Below are 12772 nucleotides of genomic sequence, written 5' to 3' on the forward strand. Positions count from 1 at the left end.
TTTTTTCAAAAACCAAGCTTTCCCACATTGTCCTGACCTGCGAAGGTACCTTATCTTCTCCAGGAGCTGGTGACATCTGCTCAGCTCAGACTGCTCCATCCTAGCTCCAGCATGGCTTTTGACCAGCATCACCCCAAAGCACAGCAATTATTAAAGATGCCTATATGGAAAACTGCAAAGCTGGGCCTTAGGAAATTGCTCTGAAAACTGTGATTCGTGTCTTAATTGTGCGCCAGACGATCATGGGGAGCCAGGGAATGGATTTAGGGCTCCTGTGGTGTTCTGGATCCTTAAGAAAGTGGACAGAGACACAATTTATAGACTAGAACGTGACCTTAATGAACTCAGATATTGAGTCTTGAATTAAGACTATTATTAGTATGCTATTAATTAATACCATACTTAGCTTTAATACAGTACAATTAATGCAAGGACATTGATTTCCATACCAGAGTCACTATGCTTATGATGAAGCAAGCACAATAATTCCTTTGCATGCTAGAGGGAAAAGAAATTTTCTAATATATTAAAGCTACTTGTCACCCAAGCCTAATGAAAAGGGAAATTCTACTTCGAGGCTCCAAACCATTTGATAAAAAGAGGCTTTCATGAAATCTGAGAATGTCAAACCAAATGAGAAATGGAACAGTCTGAAGAGACAGCAGTTCAAAAGATGAATAGTTAAGCAGGACAAACTAGTACTTAAACATGTGCAGAGCTGAGATTTGGTCCATTATGTTTCCTACTGTGGCTGTCTTTGGAAGTCTGAAGAGTTATGGGTGGTTTTAATAATTCAAGCCAGAAATAGCTGTCTGGGTACTCAGTTAAATAAATCATGCATGATAAAGTATAAAATATTTTTGGTGCTTCCTTTACAATTTTCATTCTTTAAGCTACTGAGTGTCTTCCTGAAATTGGTATATTTGAGAGAAACTTTCTGCAAGAATATGGATAACTTCAGAAGTCAGAAATAGACACATGAATATGGAAATTAAGCATTCGTAGTACCTCTTTCTGGGACAGAGTACTAAGACGTTTATGGGATCCAAACCAGGACAAAGATCTAAATAACTGTGCCTGCGTATCATCTTTTAGATCATCAGGCAGTGGGACCAATCCTATAGTGTGGTTCAGCTGCAACTGCAGAGCTGTGTGGTAGCAGGGAGGACACAGCAGTGCAAAGGAGCAAATGCTCAGCACTTTGTCAGCTATCTGTTCAAAATATCAGCTTTTTCTCTGCTTCTGTGGGTTACACCCCTGAGAAAGGCCCTGGTCTTGTGAATGGATCTGTGCATGTGGTTTGTCATGTGAACCTATGTCCAAGCAGTTAAACAAAAAAAAATCTGCAACTTTCCTTTGAAACAGAATTTCAATTTTATGTGTCATCTGTACTACTTGCTGAAGCGTGAAAAAGTTCTTATTGTTTCCACTCCTAGAACAGATGTCAAAAGTAGAGCACTTGGTCAAAGCTACAGATACGCAGCTTCTTTTCCCACAGGGCCAAAATACAAGGGTGTATGCTGTTCCTTGATAAAAGGAATCTGAGCTTCAGGCCTTTTCAAATGCATATAAGTGTCTCTCGGCTTTATGAAGTATGATATAAACAGAGAAATCAGGAAAAAAAGATTAAGTAGCAGGAGATCCGAGAGTACAATCTAATATTCTCTGCATAATTGTGGTATAACTATGATTTCCTTTGAAGTTATATGGTACGTTTGCCAGCTATGTAAACACGGATTCGATTCATATTGCTCACTGTTAATCCTGCATCAAACAGACATGCCAAAACTATCACAAATTTAACACTGGGAACATTTTAACACCGCAATCATTAAACCTCTGCAAAAGGCAAAACATTCAGTGCAAGGAGGAAGTAAGTGTGGATATCTCAGAAAATCTATAGGAATTTGGCAAATACATGACAAAATATTTTCCTTTTTATCAGACACTAAAAATGCATCTTTAACCAACTTTTCCATAAATCCTTCATCTGTATTAATTTTGTCTATTATTGCTCAGAGTACTTGTTTTAACAATTACTAAATACAGAATTGGATATCTTCTTTACCAAAATATCCATTTCTTTACATAGCTTGTGGTTTCCTGTCATAGTTGGGAATTCAGTTCAACCTGGGAGGAGCCTTCCAGTCCCTATAAATTGGACTGGAATTGGGCTGCACTGGCCATAGATAGTAGAGAACCAAGGAGACTTTTCATAGTGAATAGATAAACACTATTAAGTATTAATTAACTGTTCATGATAAGGATATGCAGTCATCTGCAGATCAGTGCACAATTTAGGTTTTACTGTGAGTAGGCAATCACAAGGAAATTGTGCTGTGTCATTTTCATGTGGCCTTTTATTTTCACATTTAAATGAAGGGTAAAATAAATCCGGTGTATAAGACTCACCAGAGTTTGTAAACTGAAGTCCCATGTAATTCCTGTATCACAGGGTTATCTATTGGAATGATAATTTTTTTAATTTTTTTAATTTTTCCTTTCTGGCAACAAAGGCAGTTTAACTGAGGTGTCCCACATTTTGGGTGAGTTTGCTAATCACAGAGCTTCTATCGACACAACTGTGCCTTCTGTCAGAGTCAGCTCCCAGTCTCACAATGCAGTGGGGCCAGTGGACACAGCCCAAAGCTAGAGGATGGCTTTGCCACCACTCTGCTCATGCTGCTGAGCTTAGCAAGTCCACCTCGTTTGGTCTAAGGTGGGTAATTCTCTCCTTGCGAGGTGTGGGGAGTACCTGAATGGCAGGGACCAGAGGGGCCGCGTATTGCAGTGCCCAGGCACGGGTCCTGGGTGCAAGGGAAAAGCCAGGCAAGACAAAAGGCTGTGGAAGGTTGGCTGGTGGCTGCCACCGCTGCGGGAAGGGCTGCGTGAGGACGCAGGGGAGAAACTATAGCCAAGCATGAAGGGGAAGAAGTTCCCAGGAAGAGCCATCCCATGAGGATTTCCTTCCCACCTTCCAAGGAGCAATGAACCCAATTCACCAGATGCCTCCAACTCCAGCCAGTCCCTTTCTCTGCTACTTCCCTTCTTGTGGCTGCAGATTTGCCCTCCATCTTGAACCGACCAAGTTCAATTTTGTTTATGCTGCTGAGAAGGCTTGAGTTGGCTATGAAAAGTCCACTATTTTTCCCCCCCCAACAAAAATACAGTTTCAATGAAGTGGAATTGCTTGGCTTTTTTCTTCATCTAAATACCTAACTGTCATAAAACTGAAGTGTCTTAAGAAAACTTTCAAAAAAACTTTTTAAAAGAAAATGATTCTATTGTTGTCATGCTTTTTTCCTTTTTTTTTTTTTTTTTTTTTTTAAAGAAATAAGAACTCCTCTTTGGCTTGCCTGAAGCTGTTCAATCGTCTCTACAGACCACAGTCCATCTGACACTGTGTTACATAAACAGCAGACCATGGAGGGAAGAGGCACAAAAAGGGAATACATATTTCTCTGTGATAGTTTTCAGCACATGTTCACAGTTGTCAGAGTCTTACCTACTTTCTATTCTTGCTTCACTGGAAAAACCTTTCTGAGAGGTGGGGCATTTGTCAAAGAACAAGAAAGGCAATAACCAGACAGTTAGATATATCACAGCCAGTCCGTCCAGATTGTATGTAAATTAAGTAGTTACACAGTGAAGTAATAACCTTTTCAAATGACTGATAATAACACTTAGAAATTCTTGGAACAGCCCTGCTGGCTGAAGAGAAGTAAATCAAACTGAAAAACAGAAGACGACCAGCATGACAAATAGCGTCCAGTCGATCACATTTCTTTCCTCAGGAAAATACTTCCATTAATGCAAATGGAGGTATAATTTAATATCGAAAACTTCCAGAAGGGTAAAAAGCAAATAAAGGACAAACTGTACCAGGAAAATATGACCGGCTGATTTGACAGCACTACAGAAATAGTCAGATTAAGAAAACATTCCATTTGAGGGACCATTACTTAGAAGTGATCTGATTCATAGCTTGTTTTTGTTTTGTTTTTCTTTCATAGCATTTAGGTCAAAAGGGATCACTGGAAAATCCAGGCCATCCTCCTGTTTGTGAAGAGACTTTACATTTCACCCAAAAGCTTATGTGTAAAACCCCTTGCTTTTTTTTATTGTTGTTGTTTGTTGCATTCCCTGTGTTTGGCTGACACGTATTCAGAATTACATTCAGTCCTGAGCTGAAGAACCAAGAGAGGGTTATTCCGTCATCCCCCTTGGGAGTTCACCTCAATGCTTTGTCACTTTCACCCAAAAATATCTTCACCAATTTTTTTAGTGTGACTTTCACTGATGACATGACATAATTAGGTTACTAAAGCATTTAATACTGGAATCATTTTATTTAGAAATGCTTTAGAGAATCATGATTAGAGTTATGGATAAACTCTCAGATTTTGATGTTTGTTAGGAAAAGCTTGTTTCTGCCTTCCAAGCGTTTTTTTTTCTTTCCAAACAAATCTTCTCAAATATTGTGCAACTCGTCCTTCTATTTTCACATGCTGTTCCGAGTCTTAAACTCAGGCTACATTTCAGCAGGTTTCAAAAGCCATTTGCAAAGTGCAAGTCCAAGGCAATACCTTTGCTCTGTGCTCTATTTGGACAAGAACTTGTGAAAAAGGGGAGGAGGGGGAGAAGTGGAAGGTGAGATGCTATGCCCAAATTGGTAAGCAGTCTCCTGACATCTGAGAGACAGCTTGAAATTCTTATTGTACTTCATTCAGCTGAGAGACTGGGACTTGGGCATCCTGTAGTTCACACTTGCTTGTTGTAATGATTGGCTTTTGTAAAGCAGCTGCCCTGTTTCTGTCTTTTGGAGCCATTTCAGTTTCCAAACATGATTGAACAAGCACTGATGTTGAATCTTGATCTTAGCTCTCCCACATGGCAGAGAAGTGCACCAGCTGATGTGCACCACCTGTCAGCACCTTGTTTCTCCTTTTTTATAGCAAAAAATAATCTTAGAGTACAGACGTATCATGACACACAATTAAATTGTTTCACCTTAGTGAGATATCCCCATGCTAGAGCATGGTGTTGGAGCATCCCAGCTGTAAGTTAAAATGCAGGAGTTTAAATGGCAGTGGAGATGAGATAGCCTCATAAATTTCACCTCACACCTAAGATAAGCAAACAAGGCAGCCCTGAAATGAGCTTGCAGTCAACTAGGAAGAGGTAACCTCTCAAACTCTCACAACTGGAGCATTTTTTGGTTACGTGTCTATGTGCCAGGTTTCATCCCACTACAGAAAATGAAATTTTGTGAAAGCTGAAAAGTTTTATGGGACGATGAATTTGCTTTCACTTAGACTTACTGTACAATTGTTTCTCTACTTAATTACATTTTCCTCAAAATCCGTTTATTCATGCAAAATGACTGGCAAACAGCATATGTAAACACAATTTAAAACCTTGTTTTAAAACTTTTCTACTTGATTTCTCACTTTCTAATGAAGGCATACTCTTGGAAATACCTTGGCCCATGTGAAACTGTCAACTGCAGGCACTCAATTCAACTTTAGATTGAATAAGAGTTAGTCAGTAATTGATTAACTCTTTGTAGCAGCAAATATTTTTCTGATCCATTGCTTATTGACAGAACTGCTAGGCGCTATACAGAACAATGAGCGATTTCTTCTCTCTCCCCACCCCTCACCCAGGTACAGCCCAAACCCAAACGTTGGCTCCAAATACTCCCACACTCTTTCAGGAGGGAAAAAAAAATAATTTTGGATTGCAAAATCATTGCCAAAGCCAATCCCACTAGCGGTCCAATCTTCTTTCTAAAAGAGGTGTTCTGGCTCACGTCAGAGTTTCCACGTTTTCGCACATTGCGACAGACGGCATAAGGGTTTGGTTTGTGCTCGGTTTACTGCATGTGCACCATCTGTTCTGCTTTACTAAAGACACGTTGCCGAACAAGGTAGGAGGTGGCCTTATCCCGTCTGTCCCGTCCTGGGTCAGGTAGAAACATCTGGCAGAGGCCTTCACGCGCGGAGTGAAGCCGTGGGCTCAGCAAGAGGAGAGGTGGCAACGTGCGTCAGGGCTGGGAACCTGCCGGGTGGTGGGCAGGATGCGAGCCAACGGCCAGATGTTGGAGGTCGCTTGGAAAAACGACCTCGCAGCTCAGGCGGGACACGGGGAACGCCGACACAGCTCAAAGCTGAAAGTTTCTGGGCTGAGGACAGGTCTGGGGTGAAGGGCCAGTCCTGAATGGCGGAGTACCTACGCAGAGGGGAGACTGGGTTTCCAACCTTCTTGCTTGCCCGGAAGAGCTGAGTTTTCTCTGATTTGAAAGTTACGAGTTGGAGGGTAGTAGGGCTTTAAAGTCATTTGGGTACATTAGTCATTATGAAGAAAAAGCGTGGAGGGTCAGCCTTAAAGCTCTGTCAGTCACGTGCATAGTCTGTATTTCATGTAGCCTGCAGTGCATTAAAAGAAATTTTTTAAAAATAATTTCCTCAGATAGCCCTCACTGAATATAACCTGAAGAGGGACCAGCATCAGAGAAAGTTTTCTAAGATAAAGTGCCCATTGTACTTCAACACGCCTAACTAGTTCTAATACTTAATAATATTTATTTTTTTAAACAAATAACCACAGGGTAGCAGGTCTGAATAAATAAGTCAGAAAAGACCTACCGCTTGTGTTACACATATGGTCAGATTAGGTGATGGTGATGGTAATGGTCCTCTTTCAGCTACTGAGCCTGATATCATGGAGCTTTGCAGCTATACGAGGTGTGAACTTGTCTGAAACCTCCATTTAAAACACACAGAACATAAAAAAGGAAATGGCCTGGAAACGTTTTGTTGCTCTTTGATTTTCCCACAATTCCTTTCCTATTTGTATCTAATGACAGAAGGTATTAAGGACCTGAACAACTTGATCTAACTTTGAAGTTAGCCCTTTATTGAACAGGGCTAGATGAGGAGACCTGCAGAGTTCCTGTCCAACCCAAATTATTTTCTGACTCTATCACTCAAATTGTCCTCTCACCCCGTGAATTTACCTTTTTTAACCCAAATTTCATAGAATAATAATTAAAAACCACCATAGTTTACCCCAAATAATAATGTATCTCTTCAAGGCTGTAGAGTGCTGAGTTGTTTCAAACAATAACAATGACAATATTTCTTTATTAGAATTCCAGTTAATGTCTGTTACCTAAAAGAATCAAAGTTGAAAGAAATCTTAAAAGTCTTTAAGTTGGTAATATATGTATTGTCACGCTTTGTTCCTTTATTAGTACAAATTCACCACAAAATGAAGATGCGTGTTCTCATATTGTCATTGCTCAGAATCCAGCTACACATCTGTGCTGTCATGTGCTAATTACAGAAAGAGAAGCCTATGAGATTACCTGAGCTATACTGTTTCAACCAAACAGCTAGAAGCTTTTATGTTATTCTGTGCCAAATATTATTTCCAGCATTTGGGAATTAAGGTGGATAATGTGTGTTATGTCTCTCATATACTGGAGAAATTTTTTCTGCTGGTTCATTTTCACTTCTTAGATTGCCGAATCTCTCAGCTTGGTTGATTGACAAATCTCTTGGTTTTTCTATGTACCAATAGAAAATATTTTATGTAAAATACTGAAGAAAAAACTTTTATTTTCTTCCATATGTGCCAATTTTTCACTGTATATCAAAAAATACACTATAATGTGTGAGGGATAATAATCCAATTAATATGTGCCATTGCACTACTCACTTCACCTATGACACATGCCAGACTTTTCTTTTACTTTTTTTCTGCATCCACTCCATCTTTGCCATAAACAATTTGTCAAACTTGATAAAAAATACTCCAGATTTTTTTTTTTCAGTTTAACTCCTCTGTCTAAATTTTCAAAGTTTTTTTGTCCAGTGATTATCTCTCAACTCTCCTTAAATCTTTCTTCTGCATCTGTATTCATTCTCCTCATTTCATATTATAACTAAATACACGCTAGGGTTACGTACAACAGCAACAGTAGTAACAACCCTGTTCAGGGTGATTTCCCTAAGGTTTCCATTCCAAACTGAATTTTGGACTTTCACTACCATTTAATAAAAGTTTTTTAAGTGTCAAATATATTCTTCTGGAACATGGCCAGGAGAAAATAGTTGTTGGTTCCTTTAAAAAACAGATCCAAGTTACTTTTAACAAGCTGATTTTAAAAGGAAACATTAATTACAGCTCCTTGTAACCCATTTTTGCCACATCCTACCTACAAAGCAACTTGCTAGCTGCACTTCAAATGAAGTCCGTCTGAAAGATTACAGCAAGGTAAAATGTGTGAGATTAAATGGATAACATCGAAGTGAACATTCAAGGGTAAATTAGGCACGGTTGAAAGGCACCAGTTTCATAAAGGTCACTGAGGTTCCAGTAATGAGCTTTACAAAACTGCAGAGATTAATAAATTTTGCCAGACCTCCAGCTAGACTGCCGCTTTCCAAACTACCTACAAAACACCCACACGTTACTGGAGAGCAACACCTCGGAATAATTCCACATGTGTCTCTGGGTAGCAGCTTGGACCTCGTAAATCTCCCTTGTTTCAGCTGTTTCAGCACTCCTGCTGAAGACCTTGGCTGATCCAGAGGAGCGTGCAAATTTTCTAACCTAAGCGCATGACATTTTCAGTGCTGGAATGGTCCCCATTTTTTCCCCCTACCTCTTCCAGTTGATGGCAGGCCTGGTGTGGGACACGCTGGTTTCACAGCCCTGTGTCAGGATGAGTACCAAACCAAACCAGGAGAGTCTTGCTTCTTGCACACCACAGCCTACATGCTGCCCTTGCTCAGCTCCCCATCCCAGCTGGGCCACCGAGGGACTCCCCTCTTGGTCCGCTCCAGCGAACAATTTCTATCTTTTAGCATATAAATAATAAGTTGTGATACACAGCTGCAGCTGTAAATTTACCTTACAGTATGGTAAACGCTTTGTCACAGTAATAATTGTCTTTGACATCCGTTGTGAATTATCTTTTTTTCCATGAACTGTGTGATGACCCTAAAGACGTTTCATTAGCATGGAAGTTCTCTACGTATTTTTAACAAGAACATGTAGGGTTTCCTTCAAATTGTTTTATGGCACCAATAATATGTGGAGTTGTAGCCTTGTTTGCCTTTTTCTTCTTTATGCTAAGCACACAGCCAAGTAATCAAAACTCCTATCAAAAGTCCTAGAAGTAATTCCATGTATCACTGTGCTGTTTTGATCAAACGTTTGATCGGTGAGCTAGCATTTAAATAATTTGATTACAGTTTCTAGAAATAAGCATTTGAAAAGGAAACAATTAAAAAAAAAACCAACTGAAGACAAAAATCAACATTAACTTCACTGCCTGAACATTTATTTATCTGAATGTATATTGATGGCTGCAAATGCTCATTACCTTGTGGAATAAATAACACTCTCATTCTCACTGCCATGGTGTAAATTCTCTTTTTGAGGGCTGTTATTCAGGTAGATATAAATGACCTTTGGAACTTAACTAATGAATCTGAGACTACAGTATTAAAGAATATCCTCTATCACTTTCCCTATACCTTTCGTGACATTCATGGCTCCTGTTCCCATTAGCACATGAACATATCTTGTCTCTCAATTCACCTTTACTGACTTATTAATTCTAATAAACAGGAGAGGAACAAAGAGAAAAGTGACCTGCCTGAAATCACATAAGAACATTGTAAAAACTGGAGAAGCAAAGCTTTCTATTCCTCAAGACAAAACCACTCTGGAAAAAAAAATAATTAAAAAATTAAAAGTTATTCTCGTCCTGCATGGTAGAAGTCACTTAGTGCTGGGTAAAGTAAGAAGATGACCACTTCAGTGAGAACTATTTTAAAATAAAAACCAGTTCCTTTAAAATCTTCTTTTACTCAACATTTGAGTAGACTAGTATATGTGTGTGATAATGGGAATAAAATAAGTTAGGAAAATCAGTGATAATGGATGCATAGCAATATACAGACAGAAAAATAACTAACTAGATCCTAAAGAACTAAACTAGCTCCCTACAAATGCACACACACACACACATGCAGATTTGGTGATGAGCTCTGAATTAGAGATTACTATTCAGGAAAAAGATCTTGGAGTTATAATTCATATTTCTATGAATAGTTTAGTAGCAGCCATGGAAGCAGCCCAAGTAGTAGGAGTTACAGGGAAAGGCACAGAGCGAAAAACAGTTTCGTTATGTGACCGAGTCCACAGTGCAGCCCTGTCTTGACTACACGGTACTGTTCTCCTCTCCCCATCTCAAAAACCGCGGAGGCAGAAGTGAAAAGGATTCAGAGAGAGGAGGCGAGGGTGACAAAGGGTCTGGAAAGGTGCCGTGTAAGGAGTGATTCAGTAAGGTAGGTTCTCCTCAGCCAGGAAGAGACAGCCAGGGCAAGGACGTGAGAGGGAGCTGTAAAATCTTAGAGGGCACAGAAAGCAGGAACAGAAAACAGTTGTTCCTTTTTTTTCATAATAGGGGAACCAAGAGCCATCAAATCAGCTTATCAGCTGTCAAGGAGCAAAATGGACAACAGCAAGTGTCAAGATGATGGAATTTATTTCCTCAAGGCAATGTGGATGTCAAAAATTCATGTTTCTTCAAAATGCAAGTACACTGATTCATACACAGAATAAATCCATCAAAGGCAAGCTGGAGGCCATTTAAACCCCAAAGGACAATTTAAGGACTGTTACTGACAGAGCTGGTGAATCATAGATGGCTGTGAATTAGCGTATTTTTGGGAAAATGATCTTCTACCCTTTGCTACATATCTATTGCTGTTGGTGATGGTATCAATCAGGACGGACAGCAATTCTTGTGGAAAGTAGGCTATGTGCTATCAGGTCTATTTGAAACAGGAATATTGAATAAATTGCTCAATATTACAGCTAGATTGGACAATATTCAGAAAGATATGGAGAAATCCATTAGCATAAATGTCTGATTGAATTCTGACTGAATATTTTCTGAAATACTAAGTAAATTCATTCTAGCAATGCCCACACTTTCTGATATTATACTTTCTGAAAACTCTCCAAATGTTCATTCTTGTCAAGCTTTAAAATTTAATGAAAAATAACTTTTCTACCATTCATGATGGAAATAGGACTTAAAATGAGCATATTATTGCCAAATTGACTCATGTTCACCTAGTTAGAAACATCACTTTGTATCCACTAGATGATTCAACCAAAAATCTGAATATCAAGAGTCATCTATTTAGTGAATCATTACCTATCTTCATGCAAGAAAAATTAATAATGCAAATCCTCCTTATATTTAAAGAAAGAAAAATTTTGCAGTCCTCTTCTGGATACTGACCGAGTGTGAAGATACTCAGATTTCAACACTGCAAATATTAGTCATCATATAAACTTGTGATGCAATCTCCCCTTCATTTCTGAGTTCAATTTTGTCAAGTAGTGTGGTTATAGCAGAAAGGGAAAGTACAGAGCAGGGCTGTATTAGAAATGAGGAGAGATAGAGAAACACTTCACAAAATAGAAATTGAAGAACTCTTGTGTGGGAATGAAATGTCAGAAGACAGGTATATAGATCAATTGATTGATCTGAATGCTATGGACTATGAGGAGTCCAAAAATCTGCAAATGTATACCAAAAATCTGTAGCTTTGTAGCCCAGTGAATATGGTATTGCCGTTGCTTGTAACGTGCCATGGATTTCTGTAAATCTCTTAATGACATAGGTATATTTTATTCTTAGTTAATTTAATCCTCAGCTTCATAGAAACTAATTTTAAGCATGCTTCTCATTAGTCTTCCATTGTAATACAAGATGTTCCACCATTTACAAACAGATCATGTTCCAACAAAATAAAAGAACAAGCTATTTTAAGTATTCAAACTTTCCTTATTCTCTTTCATATTTCTGCTGTGTTTATCATCAACTATAATCACTCCTTCTGATTTGATATACCTTTATGAAGATCTTGAAATAAGAATTAACTTTTGGCACTTTGACAGACTTTGTAGAAGAAAGTCAGTTGTTTTGTAACCCTTTTTTAATTATATGAACATATGCTAGGTAGAAGAAAATTACTATTTTGTATTGTTTGTTTCAGTTTGCTTCTTGTTATTATTATGAGAATAAAATTTGGCAGCAGAATGAGGAGCTCTTGCTTCTTTTTGTATGGTGTAATGAGAGAAATAAAACCTTGGTGAAAGGGAAAGATGTTTTAATACTTTTGAAACTAAGAACACTGCACTGGTGCCAACATTTCCCAAGCCCAAAAGATGCATACAAGTTTGGATAATGAAACCACTAAAAAATAGCTCAAAATGGACTGAATCAGTCTCAAACTCAGCCAAAACAAACTGACTGCTTTTAATGATTTTTACCAAATAATGGGCAAAAGGATCCTTGAGAGAGTCCTTCAGACAGAGAAGAGAGGGCAAGTGTTAGTATCAGGGTCCCACGTTCTCCCTCTTACCTTGTAAAAACTTCCCATGCCAGATGTCTGTGCACATGGAAGAAGGGGCTATGACTGGGAGAATCTGTTTGTTTTTCCATTTAAGTAGAATACTTTCTCAGAATTGTAAATTCAGAGAGCAGCAACATAACTTGGCTAGGAAACTTCACGCTTGCTTGAATTTCTCTGGAAACACTTATGCTACGCTTCTGAAAAAAAAAAACCAACCCAACCACGTACTTGGCCTACTGATAGACGGGCTAACGCTGGAAGCACCCGTGGGGTTAATTTGTGGGCTGCACAGTGGAGCAACTGCCCCCTCTTACATTTCCTTG

The 12772-nt window shown here is 38.9% G+C and overlaps 1 long non-coding RNA gene across 1 annotated transcript; it reads left to right on the top strand.

The window, feature by feature from the left end:
* Nucleotides 1-2129: 2129 nt before the first annotated feature.
* Nucleotides 2130-5932, top strand: LOC138689535 (uncharacterized). The gene is made up of 2 exons (XR_011328376.1): nt 2130-2719; nt 3332-5932. It is a non-coding gene; the product is annotated as an uncharacterized lncRNA (long non-coding RNA).
* The last annotated feature ends 6840 nt before the right edge of the window (nt 5933-12772 follow it).

The sequence above is a fragment of the Haliaeetus albicilla genome, chromosome 17 (genome assembly GCF_947461875.1).
Source record: "Haliaeetus albicilla chromosome 17, bHalAlb1.1, whole genome shotgun sequence".
Classification (NCBI taxonomy): Eukaryota; Metazoa; Chordata; class Aves; order Accipitriformes; family Accipitridae; genus Haliaeetus; species Haliaeetus albicilla.